The sequence below is a fragment of the Physeter macrocephalus genome, chromosome 11, assembly GCF_002837175.3.
Source record: "Physeter macrocephalus isolate SW-GA chromosome 11, ASM283717v5, whole genome shotgun sequence".
Lineage (NCBI taxonomy): Eukaryota > Metazoa > Chordata > Mammalia > Artiodactyla > Physeteridae > Physeter > Physeter macrocephalus.
The window spans coordinates 5,971,651-5,991,986 of NC_041224.1; positions in this window are offsets into that span (position 1 = coordinate 5,971,651).

Here is a 20,336-nt window from a genome sequence, read left to right on the forward strand (position 1 = left end):
CACCGAGCCCAGTCTCCTGACGGCCCTCTCCCACCCGTCTCTCAGGGCCCCCCGAAGACGAGGCAGCCCCCCCTCATCTCCCTTCTCCTGCCCACCGTTCACCCCATCCTTCCTGGCCTTCCGGCCAAAACCTGGAGTCACGCTCGACTCTTCTCCTTCTTTCACCCTCACGTTCAATCCACGCGTCTCCTGTCTGTCTCATCTTCAACAGACACAGAACCCACTGCTTCCCGCCACCTCACCTGGACACCCTAGACGGAGCGCCATCACCTGCCACCTGGGCCACGGCGACCACCCGCAGTGGGCGTCCCACAGTCTGCTCTCCACGCAGCAGCCAGAGGGGTTCTTTTAAAAGCGAAGTCGCATCACTCCTCTGTGATGCCATGTCTCTCATTTCCTCGGAGTAAAAGTCAGAGGGTTTACAATGACCTATCAGACCATTTCCCGTAACTGCTCTGTCCTCTTCTCCTCCTTCTCTTGATCACTCCATTCTAGCCATCTCGGCCCCTTTCCTGTTCCTCAACTCTGTTTCTTGACTTGTTTTCGTTACTGCCTCCGCCGGCAGCAGAGGGGAAATGCCTATTTAGATTTTTTTTTCCTAATGACCCTCTTACACCACCCCATGAAATCTTAATGCCATAAATATACTACATTTGATTATCTCCCGTCTCTATGTTTGTGCTTCACACCAGCGGTCCCCAACCTTTCTGGCACCAGGGACCGGATTTGTGGAAGACGGTTTTTCCATGGATGGGCTGTTGGGGGGTTGGTCCGGGTGGTCATGCGAGCGACGGGGAGCGGCAGGCAGATGAAGCTTCACTCGCTCGCCCGCCACTCAACTCCTGCTCTGCGGCCTGGTTCCTAACAGGCCGCGGACCAGTACCAGTCCATGGCCTGGAGGTGGGGGACCCCTGCTTTACACATTAAAAGAGTAAGTGTTTTTCATCCTCCAAGAGTGAATTTTCTGCCCCTTTGGATGATGTCTCCCTGTTGAGAATGCGTGCTTTCTCTCTTTGCACGTAGTTCTACCTCAGGGCCTTTGCACCTACTGTACCTTCTGTGCACAACACTCTTCCCCCATCGAGCTGTCGAGCTCACTCCCTCACCTCCCCCAGGTCTTACTGAGACGGTCACTTTTCAGAGAGGCATCCCTCGGTCACTGTGTGGGAAGAGTGACTCCGTGCCTCAAGCTCCCCTCTCCCTTCCTGGCTCTGTCCTTTCACCTGAGCCCTTGTTACCATCTGGCATCTCCACATATTACTCACCTAGTTTTTATTGTCTGTCTGCCTTCACGAGAGTCCAGATTCCAGGAGATACTTGCGTTCATCGATGGCTCCCGGATCTGGCCCATTTCCTGGCACACGGAACATGCCCTATTAACACTTATTGAGTGCACGCGTGCCGTGCTTACCTGCCTTCACCGTGTGGCCCCGTGTGCCAGCTCATCCTCTTTTCTCCTTTTCATCTACCAAGTCCTGTCTTTGCTTTAAAGCCCAAGTCAGTACCAACATCTCCCTGATCCCTTTCCTGGTTTTATGTCCTCAAGAATATTATAAAGTTTCGGACTTCTCTGTGGTTAAGAATCTGCGTTGCAATGCAGGGGACACCGGTTCGATCCCTGATTGGGCAACTAAGGTCCCACATGCTGCGGGGCAACTAAGCCCACGCGCCACGACCACTGAACACCACAACTAGAGAGAAGCCCGTGCACCACACTGAAGAGCCTGCGTGCCGCAACGAAAGATCCTGCATGCCACAACTAAGACCCGAGGCATCCAAAATAAATAAATAAGTAAATATTTTTTTAAAAAAAGAATATTATAAAGTTCTTATACCCCACACTCCTGGCAGGAGTTATAGAATTAGAATTAACTATTGAAGGCTGAACTTCTTTTCTTCTTGGTCTAATATGCCTCAAAACTATTCAGTGATACTACCTTTTAGCTCCAAGAGATGCTGGGTTGTTCCTGAAACTGAACGTTTATATACCATCAAAAGACTGAGTAGGATGGCGGGGCGGGCTTCTGAGTTGAATGTGTGGACATAAAGAAAGGAGAGAAAACCATTTCGTCTCCAGGCTGATTAACACCGTTGAAGCATGCCTGGGTGGATTCAGTCGGCCTGGTGCTACTGGCAGTAAGGAATATATTTTCTTGCTGGTTTTCACTGCATTCGATCATGTTGTTTTAACCCAAGGGCCTCAGGAAGTGCAGAGTAAATTGGAATACGCTCAGTCAAATTTAAAAAAGTCTGCTTAAACGGAGTTGTGGCTGGTCGTGCCGCAAATGCTAAAGTTCAAGTTGACATTCCAGCCTGAGCTCGTAATGTTATTACCGAGGACCCTGTAGCAGGGGGAGGGGGAGAGGGTATCAGACTTCAACACACTGGTTGTGACTTTTGTTACTTTAGAAGAGAATGGACCTTGTGATGACCTAACTCTTCTGTGGTTATTCATTCTCTCATGTGTTCAGAGGTCAGTCCGGGCAGGACAGCAAGTGTCCATATACTTTGCATTTGCTTGGTGGGCCCTGGCTGGTGGAACAGAAGTGCCTTCGGGGAAATGGCAGTCCACGCCGGCCTGGCCATCCCGCCTCTCCGGTGCTGGTGGGCGTGGGAAGGGAAGGACGATCCTGTAGCAGGAGTGGGGGGGGAGCTCTGCAGCCCCACGGCCCGCATCCCGGAGGCCGGAGCTCCGGCGCTACCTGCGTGCTGTTGACCCAGGAATATGAGCACTGAGTCCGGAACCTCTCAATCTAAAGAGTAAGCGATGCTAAGCTGTTTGCCTCTGGCACAAGCCCGTTCGTCGCATTTGGGGAGCCGGACTCTCCCAGGACAGCTGGGGTAGCCTTTGGGTGTGGTGCAGGGTGGGAAAGGTCTGTATTCAGTGTCTTCCTGGCTCTTCTTTCTTCGTCCTCATTCTCCTGGCCACGGCCCCTCCTCACATGTCAGCCCCTTAGAATACTAGGAACCAGTCTTTACAGCTTAGGAGACCGTCCCTCATGTAGTGTTGTAGTTAACCCTCACCATGTTCCCAGGCAGCAGCAATTATCATCGGGACCTCCACTTGGTCAGCGAGAAAACGGAGGGAGACATCGAAGCAGGAAACACATTTGGGCGTCACTTCTCAGGTCACATGACCTGTGCAGCACACAGCTCCTGGCCAGAACCCTCGCAGCCCTAGGGCTGCCCTCACCAGGTAATCAGATGACGACGAAGCACGTCCTCCACGACGGGCGTTGTGCGACGTGCGTTGCACGTAACGTCTTATTTTTCCTCCCAGTAACCTTATGAAAGGGTTATTTTATTCCCATTTTCAAAATGAAAAAATAAAGGCTTAGGAAGACGTGAAGACTGCCACCAAGTGTATGACAAACAGCTCCATTAAATCCATCTTTATTAAGAAAAATAAAAGACTGGAGGAATCACAGACCTCGTCACGGTGTTGCCAGGGTGCAGGTGGCGTTTGGGGTCCAGGTGTGCCTTCCTCACCCCAGTCCACTGCCCCAAAACCCTGGGGGAGAAACACTTAGGGCGTGTGAGGCCAGGGAGGTTTACAGGCAGAAAAGCATCCTCGTTGAACCGTTAACTCAGAAGCCAGTGCTTTGTATCCTAAACCAAGGTAATAGTTGAAGAAGAGGCATAGCTGCTACCAAATTTAGGTGAGAAGGTAGTTGGTTGAGTTTGTAAAACCCAGGCTCGGAAGACGTCAAGGGAGAGACCACTTGGCATCTCTGGGCGGCTCTCAGCCAGTTTGCTAGAAATCGTTTTGCTGAAACTTCTTTAATAAGCTTTTACTAAACACTTATTTTAATATTATTTTTGCTCCTTTCCCTGTGGCTAGCACTGTTCACACCCCAGGCCACACATCAACCCAGCCTTTCCCCTCCTCTGCTCTGTCACTGCCGTTCTCCCAGGCCCATCTCTCTCCAGCTGGTGCTTGGAGACTGTCCAACCTTCATGTCGGCCAGGAGGCCAACGATATTTGTCCTTCCCTCTCTGCTTAGAATCTTGTCTCAGGGCCTCAGGCTTGCTTGGACAGGGATTTGATTGTAAGACAGAGAGCTCAACTCTCTCGGTACCGTGTGGCTTGGGAGATCCCACTGGTCAGAACCTAGGCTCCACTGGCCTTGCTGCGTTGCTAATGAGGGTGCAGGCCCCTGTGAAGGCGTGAAAATCTCAGGAAGGAGGAGCAAGGTTTTGCATCTCTTTTGCAAAAGCTCTATCCCGAGTCAGTGTTTCATAACACAACAAGCACAGTCCAGTCCCTGTAAGACAGTCCATTGGTCCTCAAGTAGAAACATTTAAGATGATGGGGGATTTTTTTTGGTGTGGCTCCTTTATCCTAACAAATAGGTCCACGTTCCCTGTGGCTGCACTGGAGCTTTCAGCATGAAAGACTCATCACAGGCAGCGCACCCCGGAGGGATGATGGACGTACTTGGGGAGTTCATCACCACCGATGGTGAAGGGTGTGCGCCGGTGAGGGTGCCTTCATTCCCTCCAGTTGCAGCCGTCCCTTTATACCACCTGTCTGCCAACTGTCTCCGAGGACTTGCTGTTAACCAAGTTAAGTGAACACAGAAAGGAATCCAGAAAGCGATAAGAGATTTTAAAAATCAAAACTGAGATCTAAGTATCAAATTTTCCCTCTGGAATCTTATCCGGGGAGCCCTTCTCTAGCACATGGGGCAGCGCAGAAAAACTATTTGATACTAATGATGATTGAAATATGATCTAAATTAATTTACTATTTCACTAGAGTGGCTGACCTTCTAATGCAAGCGTAAGGCTTCCCGCTCAGGTTTCTACTGGGTTATGACAGTTGGGCCAGAGAGAAGGGCTTTCTGAATAATCTGGCTTTGCCTGTGTTAAGATGATACCAAGTTAGCACCTCAAAGAAATAATGATTTGGTTAGAAATAGTGCCCCAATTACCCAGAAGAGTATCTGGAAGGGTGGCTTGGTAAAGTGACTCTAAAGCCTTGGGTGGGTCCTGGGTCCCTGCTCCATTGCCTTTTAGCTTTGGGATGCAGATCAAAGACGGGACCACTAGGAACTGCAGTTTCCTCTTCTGAAAATGGGGATAATAATACCTCTCCTCTCTGTATCATAGGATTGTCAGGATGAACAAATGAGGTAACGCAGAACTCTTCAGAGACCATAAAGCGTCACTTAAATATTCGTTGTCACTACATGCTTTTCCGTGAGGCGAACGCCAGCAGACAGGTCATAGGGTATCTGGCAACCTGTCGGCAGGTGTAGTCTCAGTGTCTGTCTGGAGGAGCCTCCGTCTTGCTGGTGGAGCAGGTGTACAATCCCTCAACCGTCTCTCACCGCATCTTCTGGGGCTGGGGGCTGGGGGGTGGTACTTGGTGTCTCCCGTGAAGCTCAGGGCGAAGGTTCTCCAAGCGTGGCAGCATCAGCAGCCCCTGGGAACTTATTAGGAATGCAAATTCCCAGGCCCGGCTTGGGGCCCATCAATCTGGGGTTTTTAATTTTTTTAAAAAAAATTATTTATTTATTTTTGGCCGCGTTGGGTCTTTGTTGCTGTGCGCGGGCCTCTCATTGCGGTGGCTTCTCTTGTTGCGGAGCACCGGCTCTAGGCGCGCGGGCTTCAGCAATTGTGGCACGTGGGCTCAGGAGTTGTGACACATGGGCTCAGTAGTTGTGGCTCATGGGCTCCAGAGCGCAGGCTCAGTAGTTGTGGCACAGGGGCTTAGCTGCTCCGCGGCATGTGGGATCTTCCCGGACCAGGGCTCGAACCCGTGTCCCCTTCCTTGGCAGGCGGATTCTCAACCACTGCGCCACCAGGGGAGTCCCCCATCAGTCTGTTTTAACAAGCCCTCCAGATGATTCCGACAGTTGCTCACGTTTGAGAACCGTGAACTAGGTCTTGGAGCCTTTGCAGAAACCAAGAACAAGGGCCCCACTTTTTTTTTTTTTTTTTAATTTTATTGGAGTCTAGTTGATTTACAATGCTGTGTTAGTTTCAGGTGTACAGCAAAGTGATTCAGTTATACATACACACATATCCACTCTTCTTTTAGATTCTTTTCTCATGTAGGTCATCACAGATGACTGAGCAGAGTTCCCTGTGCTCTACAGCAGGCCCTTGTTGGTTACCTACCTTATACACACTAGTGTGTGCATGTTCATCCCAAGCTCCTAATTTATCCCTCCCCGCCATGTTTCCCCCTTGGTGACCGTAAGTTTGTTTTCAAAATCTGCGAGTCTGTTTCTGTCTTGTAAGTAAGCTCATTTGTATCATTTTTAAATTCGACTCCACGCGTGAGCGCTACGCGGTGATACCTGTCTTTCTCTGCCTGAAGGACCCCACCTTGCCGGCCTGTTACCAACCCTCCGCCACACGAGCCGGCATCACAAGGGAGGCTCTGGATTCTACAGCCTCAAGGGACTCGAGAAGCCAGTTTTCAGGTTGGCCCATTCTGTAGCTGAGGATTCTGCGGCCCCAAGGGGCTCAGTGAGAGCCGATCCAAACCCAGAGCTGGGGTCAAGGTGCCGCTCAGCCCGGGGCTCTTCTCCCACATTGCCTTTCTTGCCTCCGATCACAGAGTTCCCAGCCCGTGCTACCCAGAGGAGGAGGGACCCCCGGAGCGGCAAGGTCAGGTGGGAAGCTGGGTCCCCGAGGGCAGGGCCCCAGGGGAGCTCGCGGCCGCCTTCCTGGTGGCCTGGAAGAGACGTCATCTCCAGGAGTGATCGCTGGGGCTCCCACCCCCCTCCTCAAGAGGGAAGTCAGGTGTGGACCTCAGTCAGGAGCCCTGAGGGGTCCCTTCCCTGGAAACCACTTCCCTGCTGGGCGTGGCCATCCTGGCCGGTGTGAAGGCCACGATTCTCGTTGCTTTGGTTTATGTACCTAATGACGCCGAGGTCAGGGTCAGGGAACCTTTTTTACAGGAAAAGGCCAAGGTCGGAGCAGAGCACGATTGCAGATGAAATCAGGCATCCGGGAAAACGGTCACTGACAGCTACCTAGGCGGGCTGGTTCCTGCGACGAAAGCTGAAGTCCAAGAACGACCCAGACCCACTCCCAGAAATCCTCACTTCAGGCTCGTAGGAGGCGAGTGAGGTCTGGGTGTGACGGTGCTTCCGTCACCTTGTAAACAGCCCGATTCTCTTCTCCTTTTCCCTCTCCCTCAAATTCCTCCTTCTGTCAAGAGGTCGTTTGCCCTTTCAGCATCACCGGAACGTTGCTCTGGACTTCCAGAAACGCTCGCAATTTCTACGCCTAGCCCGGTTCAAGGCGAAGCGGACAGTGGATGTGGCGGCCCGCCACAGCTTCTCCCTGCGCGACGGGCCAGACGGCGATGCCCTGAGCCTAGAGTCTCCGCGGGAGCCTCGGCTGCTGTGAGCCCCGCGGTGGGGGGTGAACCTCCGCTCGGCTTCCTCAGCTCTAAAGTCAGAGACAGGAGTGATCATCTCCACGATTTAGTTTAAAAGAGGCTGACGTGGCCCCACGTAGCTCTTCCTTAGCACCAGAGGAACTGTTTGATCGACTTGATCAGTCTAGACTGGCAGCTCATGTGGAGTTGGAGCCTGAATTATCCTGTGAGCCTCTTGGCTTTGATCTCGACCCAAATGACAGTCAGGTTCTCAGGTCCCGTGAGGGCGGGGCGTGGGGCCCCAGCCACTGCCACCCTCAGCGCCTGGGAATGTCAGTCACCTTCCTTCGGTGCTGCGTGGATCAGGAGAGGAGGGGATCTCTGTTTAATTCACGTGTTTGGAGGTTTTCTGTTTGCTTTTGAAAGTTGAAGCTGGCCAGAAGAGTTTGTGGATTTGTAGGAACAACGCACGCATTTAGTTCTCAGAGGTTTAGGGCAGTGCCTCTCGGGGGTTCTGTTCAGTAAACGCATTTCCATCAAAAATAGAAAAAAACCAAAGAATGAACCAGGGTGGCCCAGGATATGACCTCCTCCTTGGGAGGCGCCCTGGCCTGCTGGCGGGTGACACAGGCCCTCACAGGGGAGGGTGCTGTGTTCAGAACGGCGGTCACAGACGTGGTCCACACCTCACCTGCTGCCACCAGCTTCCCCGGCCTCACGCCCAGAGGAGCTTATTCGTAACCAGGCCCTAGGAAGCTTCTGGGAACAGGGCTCACAGCCCTCTTACTGAGGTCAGCGCGTGACACTGAGACACGTTCCTTGAAACACTGAGCCTCAGTTTCCCCTAGAAGGACCTCGCTTTCTGTGTCGACAGCAAAGGGCAGCCGCCCGTCCTCCCAGGTGGGTGCCGCTTCGCTCTGGTCACTAGAGGGCGAGAAAGACCCAAGCCCAGGCCGGCCCCCTCTGGCCAGAGGGTGTGTCCCCTCCAAGAGGAGGAAGCTCTGGGCTGCAAAGACAGTGCGCCTTTATTCTCTGGAAAATAAAACTGATAATGGCTGTGTATGTTCCAGGGCTGGCTTAGGAATAAAGGGTTACCTTGGTGGGTTTTCCACTTCCGTTTTCATTTTTAAACATTTTTTATGTTCTCTAGAGAGTGAACAGTTAATGGCTTGAATGATGCACAGTTAAGAACCCACACGTGTGATAAAAGAGCAGTTGGTGGTTTGGGGCAGAGGCCCTGTTCCCGGCGCTGCTACTGCGGCCTCAGGGGCCCGTGACTCGCGGGGAGGACGCTGGGAGGCCAGAGCTTTCAACAGCAGGAAGGGCACAGCCTGGGCTTGGAGGTTCTGTTCCCGGTTCTGCAGGGCCCGGTCCCAGGAGCATCTCAAGGCAGACTTATCAAGAATTTAAAATAACATGTTCCAAATGAACCTGTCTAGGGAACATAATCAGACTCACAGACGTAGAGAACAGACTGGTGGCTGCCAAAGGGGAGGGATGGACTGGGAGGTTGGGGTCAGCAGATGCAAACTAGTATATATAGAGAATGGATAAACAGCAAGGTCCTACTGTGTAGCACAGGGAACTATAGTCAATATCCTGTGATAAACCAGCATGGAAAAGAATATAAAAAAAGAATGTATGTGTATGTATAAGTGAATCACTTTGCTCTACAGCAGAAATTAACACAACATTGTAAATTAACTCTACTTCAATTTTAAAAAAAGAATGGAAAAAAAATAACGTGTTAGCAAAAGCTGGGAAAATAAACTACAGCACCACCGTGAAGAAAGATGTGGGATCCCCAGCTCACCTCCTCTTCCCCCATCTCTCCTTCCACCCTCCTCTGCCTTTTTTTGGGGGGAGTCTCGAATTATGCTATGGATATGAAATGATTTTGGAGGAGGCGTGTTAAGGTCTGCTGAGTCTTTATCCCCATAGAAAGTTAAATCTGTCCACTTGTCAAGTGAAAAGAGATGGACTCTGTCAGGACAGAGAGAGAGGAAGTGCCTTTCGGTAACACACAATGCAGGTTTGGGAGAATGTCTATGAGTTTGAAATGGTTTTGAGATTTTCTCCTTGGTCTTGTGTGGATCCCAAACTTGACTTAACAGCCCAGTTATCAGCTGTCTTCCTGTGGTCCATCTACCCTTTGCAGCCCACGCTATGATTCCCTGCCGATGAACTAGACCTGCCAGGTTAGTAAGGGCTGGGTCGTACTATGCTTTTTTTGTGAATTAGAAAAAGGCACCTCCTTTCAGGCAGTCAGGGCAAACCCCAGGGTGCACGGTGGTTCTGGGGATGGGAGCTGAACCTCAGCCCTCACTCATGCCCTCAGCAGGACGTCCTTGGTTTGGAACAGCTTGGCACGGTCTCAGTTGACTCTTCAGTGCTTAGTCCTTCATGAGTTCCAGGGCCCAGCATTTTCCCTACTGCTGCAAAATGACACAGCGTTTCATCTATAACCAGAACCTGTGGCTGTAACTCTAGCATCTTAGTGTTGAAAGAGATTTTAAAGGGTCTCTTGATCCAACCACTGGTTCACACGTCCTTCACCGGACTTCCTCTAGTGCTGGGGAACCACGGCCCCTCCCGGCTCCCAAGAGCAATCATGCTAGCAAGGTCTTCCTTACTTTTAAGTGCTCCTGACAGCTTACTGCTGGCACCCACTGGTCCTTGGTGCGCCTTCTGCAGTTATACAAGCAAGTCTCCTTTTTTTTTTTTTTTTTTTTTTGGTACGCGGGCCTCTCACTGTTGTGGCCTCTCCCGTTGCGGAGCACAGGCTCCGGACGCGCAGGCTCAGCGGCCATGGCTCACGGGCCCAGCCGCTCCGCGGCACGTGGGATCTTCCCGGACCGGGGCACGAACCCGTGTCCCCTGCATCGGCAGGCGGACTCTCAACCACTGCGCCACCAGGGAAGCCCAAGTCTCCTTTTTTACCATTGAAAGTTTTCCCTTCACATTTATTGTTAAGCGTGGCACTGAGTGCCTTTACCAACTTGATCACTTCTCAAAGACCTTTTAAGGTGCTCCGTCTGCATTAAGCTCATGTTCTAGAATGGTCTGATCAGTGCAGTTTCCAGTAGGACAGTCATAATTTGGCGGTGGACTTTTTTAAACTGGCACTGGCACCAAGTTGCCTTGTCAAATACCTGTGCTATTATCTGCATCTGTTTTTAAAGGACAGAGCTCCTAAGTGATAGATAGGGTCAGATGGCTGCTTTTTGGAGGCCTTCGTAAAGCATTTCTTGAAAAGTAGTAATTCCACTTTATTTGACTTGATAGAGAAGGTGGCCCTCGCTGTTTTGGACCCTGATTTCACTTTTAAGGCTCTTCCACAACATCTGGAAATGATCTTAGAGATCATTCTACTGGTCATACCTGATGCATGACAAAACAGGCCTGGGGAGGGTTGTCCATGTTTTTGGCCCAAACCACACACTGCTGGCTGGAGCCCTATGCAGAGCCCCAGGAGCAGGGAACACCTCCCTCTTATTCCCTGAGTTGGGAGCTCCTGAGGGACGTGGACCAGGGACAGTGCCCTGCCACCTGCCCTGGCCACAGAAGTTTCACACTTCTTTTCTGTGTGTTCCAAGTTTCCTTCAATGATGCATAACTTTTGCAATCAGGAAAATATGTATATTTTATAACTATATTTATATAAAAAGTGGTTTTTCCAAACACACGTAAACTCCCCTGGCCTCGTCTCTACAGCTGCAGGGTGCCAGTCAGGAACGTCTGTTCCAGCACCCTCGACTGCCTGCAATAATTAAATGATTCCCGGATCCCGTTTTGACCAAGAGCTAGACAACAATACAGCCCCTTCCCATCCCATCCACCACCCTCCTGACTCCCCCGCTGCACCGGGCTTGTTCTGAAGACCCGCGTCCGTTCCCTGCGTTAAAGGGGACAGGGAAGGAGGTTTTGATGCGGGCAGGACTGAGAACTCCAGCCTGATGGGGCGCGACGGCACAAGGGTCGCATCGCCAATCGCTGCAGACTCTAGCCTGGGGGCATCTGTCCAGAGCAGGAGAGTCTGCCCGCCGCTTGTTTACTTCGGGAAGAGCCGGGGGAGGCGGCGGGGAGGGGCGGGGCGGCAGAGGACAGCTGGCCGGAGCCGGCGGGCGAGCGGCCGCGGGGGCGCAGGCGCGGGAGGACCGGCGCGGGGGCGCAGGCGCGGGAGGACCGGCGCGGGGGCGCAGGCGCGGGAGGACCGGCGCGGGGGCGGTGCGCGGGGTCCCTGCGGAGGCGCGCGAGGCGCCGGTACCTTGGAGGAGGCTGCGGGGCTCCCCGCGTTCTCTTCCCCCAGGGATCTCGCTCCCTCCCCAGCCTCGCCCTGCGCTCCTCCATCTTTTCTTGTCCCACCCTCTGCGGCCCGAGGCCTCCCTAGAGCAGACACTACGTCCCACCGACTGGCCCACACGGCGATGCTGCTGCTACTTTTCTCTACTTGCAACCGAAACTCGGAGGAACCTGCATTAGCATTTATTTTCTGCTCACGCTAATATCTCCAGGTACTCCTCTGCTTCCAGTAAACCGGGAACCAGTACAAATGTGCAGAGCCTGGGGTGAACGCTCCCGAGAAACTTCCTGGATCTGTCAAGATGGAAGATGCCCCTCGCCCCCTCCGCGGCTACCGCCCGCCCCCCGCCCGCCCCCCGTCCCCTGCCCCCTTATCTCCCTTGTCTTGCTGGACTCCTGGCTGCGTGATGGAAACGAAAAGATTTTACACCTGAAAGGGCTTTGATTACACCTCGAGACAAAAATATGAAAACATAGGTTCTTTTCTCTGCATTATCTGCATCTATCAAGGGCCTGAACTCACCTATTTCCAGAAAAGTTGCAGGGTGTCCGGGGATGACTTGAAGGGTTAGGGAAAAAGTAACGTCAGCATATCGGCACCCCCTCTTCCCCCACCCCCGCCCCCACTTTCTCCAGACATTTGTTAGACAGTCACCTAAAAGAAGGATGGCAGGGTTGAAAGCGTTTTGAGGGCAGGAGGCTCGTCCGTAATCTTACCGATCATCCATGAAAAAGAGCGTGGCTCATGAGCAGTTCGTGGCAAGTACACCCGTCATCAATCAGGGTTTTACTGGGAAATGCTTCCTTCTGACAGTGCGTACGCAGCATCAGACTTTTTTGAAAAATGCTGTTGAACTGGAGATGGGGAATCCAGAGGAGTCCTATGCTAAGGTGGAAGATTCTTCTTGTCTTTCCCAGAAGACCAGAGGCAGGAATTTTGGCTCCTGGGAGCAGCTATATTTCTTGTGTAATGATAAGTTAGCTCACCAATTTGTCTCGGCTGATTCTTGGACCACCTACATTCATGCGAGGTAAACTCTGTTGGCAAGAGTCTTGCTGTGTTTAGAGAGACGTCACCCTGCTAGCCTGGCGTGGCCGTGGCATCGTTTGTACCTCCAATCCTCAGCTCCAGGGAGAAGAAACTCCTAAAACCAGCTGGAAAGCCCTGAAGCAATCATCAGTGTGTCCAGACGATTAAAAAATGGATTTGAATAAAGCCTTTGATTTTAAGGAAAATCATGTGACATTTCTATAGGGTTTCACACTTAAAACTTCATGAGCTGGTCTCCTGTTCCTCTTGCAGGACTATCAGAGGCAGCTAGGCCACGCGGCACTGCTGTCCCTCACGGGAAGGGGGAGGTCAGGCACAGAGGGGCCGGTTCATTTCCCGTGATCACACACTGAGTGATGGAGCCTAGGTGCAAGTCCAGGTCTCCAGGCTCCTGGTTAGTGACGTTTCCTCATCTACGGAGTTACGTCCTTTCCACTGGAAAGGCACTCATTGGCATCTCCTTCTTAATAATACGACGTATTCAGGACCACACTGTGAAACGCATCAAAGGGAATAAAGGAGTGATAGATGGGTTTTCTCGTCTTTCACGGTTTATAAACTCCATAAGGAGCCAGATAGAAAAGGAAAATTTAGTAACGATGAAAACAATGCTGCTTCTTTAGAGCACTGTCTTCATACCCGTGTGATTTTATGAGGAACAGCTAAGTGGTATGGGGTAGGGCAGAGCCGTGGAACTCCAAGGAAGCAAGTGACCACTTTGGCTTTTTGGTTGTAAAGTTGATGGATTTGGCTCACGTGTTACATACAGACTGGAAGGCACCTTGGCCTCCGGTATCCAAACTACCTGTGTGGAGAAAGCCAGATGATTATTTACCCCAAATACCCATCTCTCTCAGGAAACTGATTAAAAAAGCTCTTTTAGTTGCCGCCGTCAACTGAAAAGACAGGATATTCAAGATGGCTGTCTATTAAAAATAATCCAAGTTCAAAGTGGTTTTTCAGTCCAGGATTCTGGAAATGTTCTGAGTCTTTAGTCCACGTAAGATGGGCCACCTTCATTTGGTTACATTAAGTTTTTTATTTTTTACTTTTAAAATTTGGACATTTTTCAACTTTCATTTCTTTAAATATTTTCTGAGTCCCTCTCCTGGAATTTCAATTACATGTGTGTTAGACCAGTTGACAGTAGCCACAGGGGCACTGAGGCTCTGTTCTTTTTTTTTTTTGGCCGAGCTGTGCAGCATGTGGGATCCTCGTTCCCTGATAAGGGATCGAACCCATGCCCCCTCCAGTGGCAGTGCAGAGTCTTAACCACTGGACCGCCAGGGAAGTCCCTTAAGTTTCTTTTTGATGAGGGACTTCCCTGGTAGTCCAGTGGTTAGGACTCAGCGCTTTCACTGCTGGGGCCCGGGTTCAGCCCCTGGTCAGGGAACTAAAATCCTGATGGCAGCAGACACTCAAGTGATAAACTCACACTAAATTAATAATTTAAAGGAATGATCTTAATTCCACTCACTAATACTTTTCTTATTAAAAAGGCGAGTTGGGCTTCCCTGGTGGCGCAGTGGTTGAGAATCCGCCTGCCGATGCAGGGGACACGGGTTCGTGCCCCGGTCCGGGAAGATCCCACGTGCCGCGGAGCGGCTGGGCCCGTGAGCCATGGCCGCTGAGCCTGCGCGTCCGGAGCCTGTGCTCCGCAACGGGAGAGGCCACAGCAGAGAGAGGCCCGCGTACTGCAAAAAATAAAATAAAATGGCGAGTTAATGATGAGGGGAAAGTTTCTCTTTATAGAAGTGTTCCAGCTAATAAATGAACATAAAATAATAGAATATCACGGTTTTGCATTCCCCACTGAAATAATGGATGTAGGCAATGATTATCTATAACTTCACATCACACAAATAGAGGCAAAGAGACAGAATGAACTTCTGAGAGAGGTACAATCATCATCTGGGAGGTAGTCTTACCAACTGAGTCTGAATCTGATGGAGACTTCTGATCTAACAACCAATTCACAGGAAATAATAGCAGGAAGGAGGAACGTGTTAAGTGACACCATGGAGATGCAATCAGCAAATTTTAGACCACAGAAAACCCTATAGGACAAATGATCTGATTGTTTCCATAAGTAACCAGCAGAGAAAAAAGAAAAGACAGAGGGGAGGTGGAACCGATAAATGTAAAGAGTTTTAAGGACATATCAATCAATTACAATGTGTGAATCTTTTTTTCAAGCCTAATTCTAACAATAACAAAAAATACATAAAGATAAAAAATAAAAAGGCGAGTTAAATGATAACCTTGTTTTTATGTGTGTATCATATACATGCCATATATATATATACATATATATAAATGCCTTACGGTGCTGCCCTGCCCACACCTTCTGGTCTTCCTGGTCCACGACCTCGATGGCGGGCAGCAGTCGTGTTTTATATCAGCCAGGACCCTGCCCTAGCTGATCAGACCATAAACTGAGCATTCTGAGATGATCTCTCCCTAAGCTGAACAGCAACCTGTGTAACGGGGGCTTATGATTGTATAAAAGCAAGCAAAAGTTATGAAGAGCAAAAACTAGAAGTAGGGAAAGTATGCCAGCTGTTTGGTAGAGAGGTGAGAAGCAAAGAGAACCCTGGGAAAATGAGACCCAAGTGTTCTAGTTTCCGGTTTCAGGGATACTGGCTTCGCGGGAAGATAAGTAATGCTTGTAAATTACCAACTGGCTGTATCCTTACAATAAGCCTATTGTATCCTCCCAAGAAACCCCTCCTAAATTAAGTCATCTCAAGTGGGTCTCTCATTCTTTTAATTAAACAAGTTTGACTGAGCTATAAATGTGCATATTTTAAATGATATCCTTGAAATGATAGGCTAAAAATATAGGTAAGTGACACCAAACTATGAATGGGCCAGTGAGGGTTACTTGTGTTTAAACAAATTCACAGCAGAATAGGAGCTTATGTGTTAGGTGACCAAATGGAACAAAGGAAGATTATCGAATATGGGGGAAAATGCAGTGTAAGTTCTTCCCTTAGTATCAAGGATAAAAACAAGAATTGGTCAGTGATGATCTCAGCGCAACCCTGCGGCTCTCTTCATGACTTCTGTCCACAGGAAACATTCCACTGAAATGTATTACATATTAGAAGATATGCTCATTTGGATGGCATTTCATTTCATGGGTTGAACACATCAAATTTAATGTGCATCTTGATACTTTGTAAATGGCAAAACAAATATTGTATAGCTAATTATTTCCTCAGACACTGTTGCGAAATAAAAACAGTGGCAGGGACAGAAACATGATGGCAAATATCAGTAATTTCAAAGTTCCACTGCAAAAGACCTCATTCTGTTCCGTTAATGAGATTTCAGTTTGGAAGATCCAAGTGTTAGAATAGAATGGATTGAGGAGAAGTCATTACAGCAGTCCCCCCTTTTCTGCAATTTTGATAGCCGAGGTTTCAGTTACCTGATGAATTGTCCAAAAATGTTAAATGGAAAATTCCAGAAATAAACAATTCATAAGTTTTACATTGCATGCCCTTCTGAGCTGTGTGATGAAATCTCGTGGCGTCCAGCGCCGTCCCGCCCGGGATGTGAATCATCCCCTTGTTCCTTGTGTCCTATCCCTTAGTTACATAGTAGCCCTCTCAGTTATCAGATGGGGCTGTCGCGGCCGCAGTGCTTGTGTTCAAGTGACCCTTATTTTACTTAATAACGGCCCCAAAGGGCAAGAAGAGTGATGCTGGCATTCGGATATTCTCTTACTGTGCCTAAATTATACATTAAACCTTTTTGTAGGTATGTATGAATAGGAAGAAAACCCATAGTATATATTGGGTTCAGTGCTCTCTGCGGTTTCGGGCACTCACTGAAGGTCTTGGAACATAGAGCCCCCGGTAAGCCTGGATAAGGTGGAGCAGTGGAGACACAGGCCGGTTTTGGGCGGTGGGCCAGGATGCGAGGTTTCAGCCAACATCAAGCAAGAGCCGAAATGTTTGATTGTCTAATGAAAATATCAAAGCTTTTAATTTTAATGGTTTGTACATGAACATTAACAAAAATCCAAAAAAAGACAAGTATTGCCAGCTAAGGAGATAGAACGCCAAATACTATTCGTTGCTTGAATCTGAACAGCATTCTGGGTCAAGGATGTTCCTTTAAGCAGGAATTTAAGGTAATTTCTCTGCTTTAAAAGATTAATTTACCATTTTAGTTAAAAGAACAAAAAGAATCAACCTCGTTATTTGACATCAGATAGGCAAAACTAGCAGAAATTATTGAATAATTTCTAAAAGTTCTACTGGCTTAATTGGAGATTACATTAACATAAATCAATAGAACAAAGGCTATATCAAGGATCACACAGAAATATTTGATACTATTTGATTATAAATAATGTCCATTGTTAAGTTCATGATGTTCTTTTAATCCGTTTCTTACTGTATTCTAAACTCAGTTGCTTTAAAAAGTCTCAACACAACAGATACTCTGTGGTATTTGCAAAACTCAATAGCATTTTTGCTAGTCTGTAGGAGGGTGGGCATTTGGGAACGTGGGCTTCAGTCTTCCCCTTTTCTTCTAGGTCCTATCACACTATGTCCTGGACTCTGCACTCTGTCCTTTATCTCCTTTTCCATTTTGGAGGAAAAAAGAAAAGAAAAAACTTCACTAGACACTCATTCCTTTGGGCTGGGCTAATCTCTCACCTTTGACCGTATTCCAAAGAAAGTAAATTTTAGCTCTGCACTCCTAACTTCTGAGAACAAATGATTTTAAAAAAACAAAAACAAAAAACAAAACTGCTCCTGGGAATTCAAAGTGTTATCTAACCTCTGTGGATTGTTGGTTGGTAGAAGATTTGTATAACAGGGAGAAATGTTAGATTCTGTCTCTAGACTGCAATAGTTTGTATGCTAGCTGGGAACTTGAACACAACTGCTTCTGAACAAAATGTACCGAGTTATTTTTCATCTGTATCGTGGAGAGAGGAATTGCTGAAATGGGGTATCACATATAATTTTGGGGAACAATGGCATTATTTGGGTAAGCAGAGATTGCTAGAGTATTTACAGCTTTGTTAGCAAAATGACTTGGGACATAAAAACCGATGAGGTATTTTTTTTTTCCTGTTTATAAGAAAAATAAAATTTAGAGTTTTTCTGTGTATAGGACAACCATGAAAATGCATCATAGTGGCATGTTGTGATTATATAGTATATATATGTTCATATACATCATATCTAGAACACTGTTCAAAGGTAATAAAATAAAACTATTATAATGTTTAATTATTTCGGGTTTTAGGTCTAAAATCAGCTTTCTGTTCTTGGGTATAGATAGCTGGTTCCCAGCTTATATTTTCACAATTTCCTTCATAAGAGTAAAAAGAATTTGTTCATTGATTTCATTTGTTGATTAAAAAAAAAAAATCCCACAGATTTTACTATTTTCCCCTCTACTTATCAACCTACCTGTGGGAAAGTAATAACCAAATTACATACAAAACACAAGTAAAATTCTGTAGAGAAGCAATTTTCCTTGAGCCTTAAATTGAATTAAAACGGTTGCTTATTCTTTCAACTATTGATATGGCCTCATAGTTGACATATTATCCCTAAACCAATTTTGATTTTCCATATTGATTCAAACACTCTTGTTCACTTAGTTGAAAAGTCCATGTCTGCTCCAAAACCCTTAGATAAGGTGCAGACTTGTTTCTCTTAAAATGAATTTTTAGCCATTTAAAAAGCCTGCCCATTAAATTAATAATGAAAACAAAAGAGGCGGAATCACTGTCTGATCACGATGTTCTTATTCTGAATTGTATTTGGAACAAAAAAAGTACACATCTTGGAATAACAACAACTGATGTTAATTCAGTAAAATGTAAGTATCAGAGTATGAACCCTTTGGGTTGAAAGTGAAAGAACCTTAAGTAACAAGAGGACCTTCTCGAGGAGCCTGAGTTAACCCTGAGATGGAACTGCAGGACCGGAAGTTAAGCCAAGGACTGGGGATCCATTTGGACCCTGCACATCTCTGTCCTTCTTTTCTTGCTTTGCAGACAGGTGGACTCTGAATGTTTGTCTCTCGTGAAGTGACCTCTAGAGATTGACCAGCACCTCAGTCTAAAGACCCTGAAGAGAGAACCTAATTGGTCCACCTGGGGTCATGTGACTAGTTATGGCCAGAGGGGCACAGTGCCCTAGGGGACGTGCCTAGGGGACGAAAGGGGGTGTTCTCTGAAGGGGGCTGGGAAGGCATTCAAAGTGTTGACTACAATACGACTTTCATCAGCGCATCCCGCTAGAGCCTCTTCCATTAAACAGGCATTTCTATCTGCATCGCAGGTAGATTCGGTTATTTTCTGGTGCATCTCTGCCCACTCCTTGCTTCCCGTCTGTGCTCCAGCAACAAAGAATTGCTTGTAGTCCCAACTAGCCATCTCCTACTTACCGCCCATATGCCCCCTTGCGATCAATGAATTTCACGCCTAAGTTCCTGTGGTCCTCTGTGCTTGTAATGGTCCCCTCCCAGTTCTTTCATCCTTTAGGCCTCATGGCGGATGTCACTGCTTCCAGCAGACCTTCTGGACGTTTCCCTTCCTGGGCTAGTTATCTCTGCTGTCTTTATGCATCATAACTGTGCACATAATCTCTATCATCCCTTGTTTGTGATTTACTATTTAGGTTCTGGCATCTTTTGGACCCCGCAAGCTGTGAGCCTGGCCTACCGTGGGTGCTCCAAAATAGCTGAATGAATATGCCAGAAAAGTTTCCTGTTGGCTAATAATGGACTCTAGAGTTAAAAGAGAGTGTGTCATTACAAGTATTGTCTGCATAAACCCCTTAGAGCTGTTAACTTGTCAAATACTCACATGTCAGGAAGTACCAACCAAACTTCCCCTCAGGACCTGCTGGGCAGCCCCCCACTTAAGAAACGCCCGCTGCTGCTTACCTGGTGCCCTAACCAGTTTAACTGCCTCTTAAAACTTCTGCTGGGCTGGCGCTCCTCTCCTTTTAGATGCAGTGTTGATCCAGTGAGGTAATGGGAAGAACATCAGTTTATGAAATTATTTTATTTTTCTGCATATACACGTTATTTTTCGAAGGCAATTTCATTAACTACATCCTGCAGCTCTGTGGACTTTCAACAACATTAATTTACAAGGCTGGCCTTGATTTTCAGTCGAGACATATATATGTATGTGTGTGTATATATATACACAGAAAAAAAGATATGTATACTAAAAATATATAGAGATAGATATATTTTTCTTCTTAGTCTTAATTTCTGCACTCTTTAGTCCTCAAGGGTTTGACTGCTTCTCCTGTCTTAGCATTAAATGCGCCTTTCCCCCTCGCCCCACCCCTTGACATTTTATCGGGTCGCAAAAAGTTGGCTAATCCTAAAAGGAAATTTTGCAAATGGTTGATTTTTGTTAACCCCAGGTTTGGGGGGGGAGTCTTAGCATTAAATGCGCCTTTCCCCCTCGCCCCACCCCTTGACATTTTATCGGGTCGCAAAAAGTTGGCTGATCCTAAAAGGAAATTTGCAAATGGTTGAATTTTTGTTAACCCCAGGTTTGGGGGGGAGGGGAGAAAAGAGCTTCCCTCAGATAAGAGTTTTAAACTGAATTTCCTCTCCACAAAAATAGAAAAACAACAGCAACCCTCC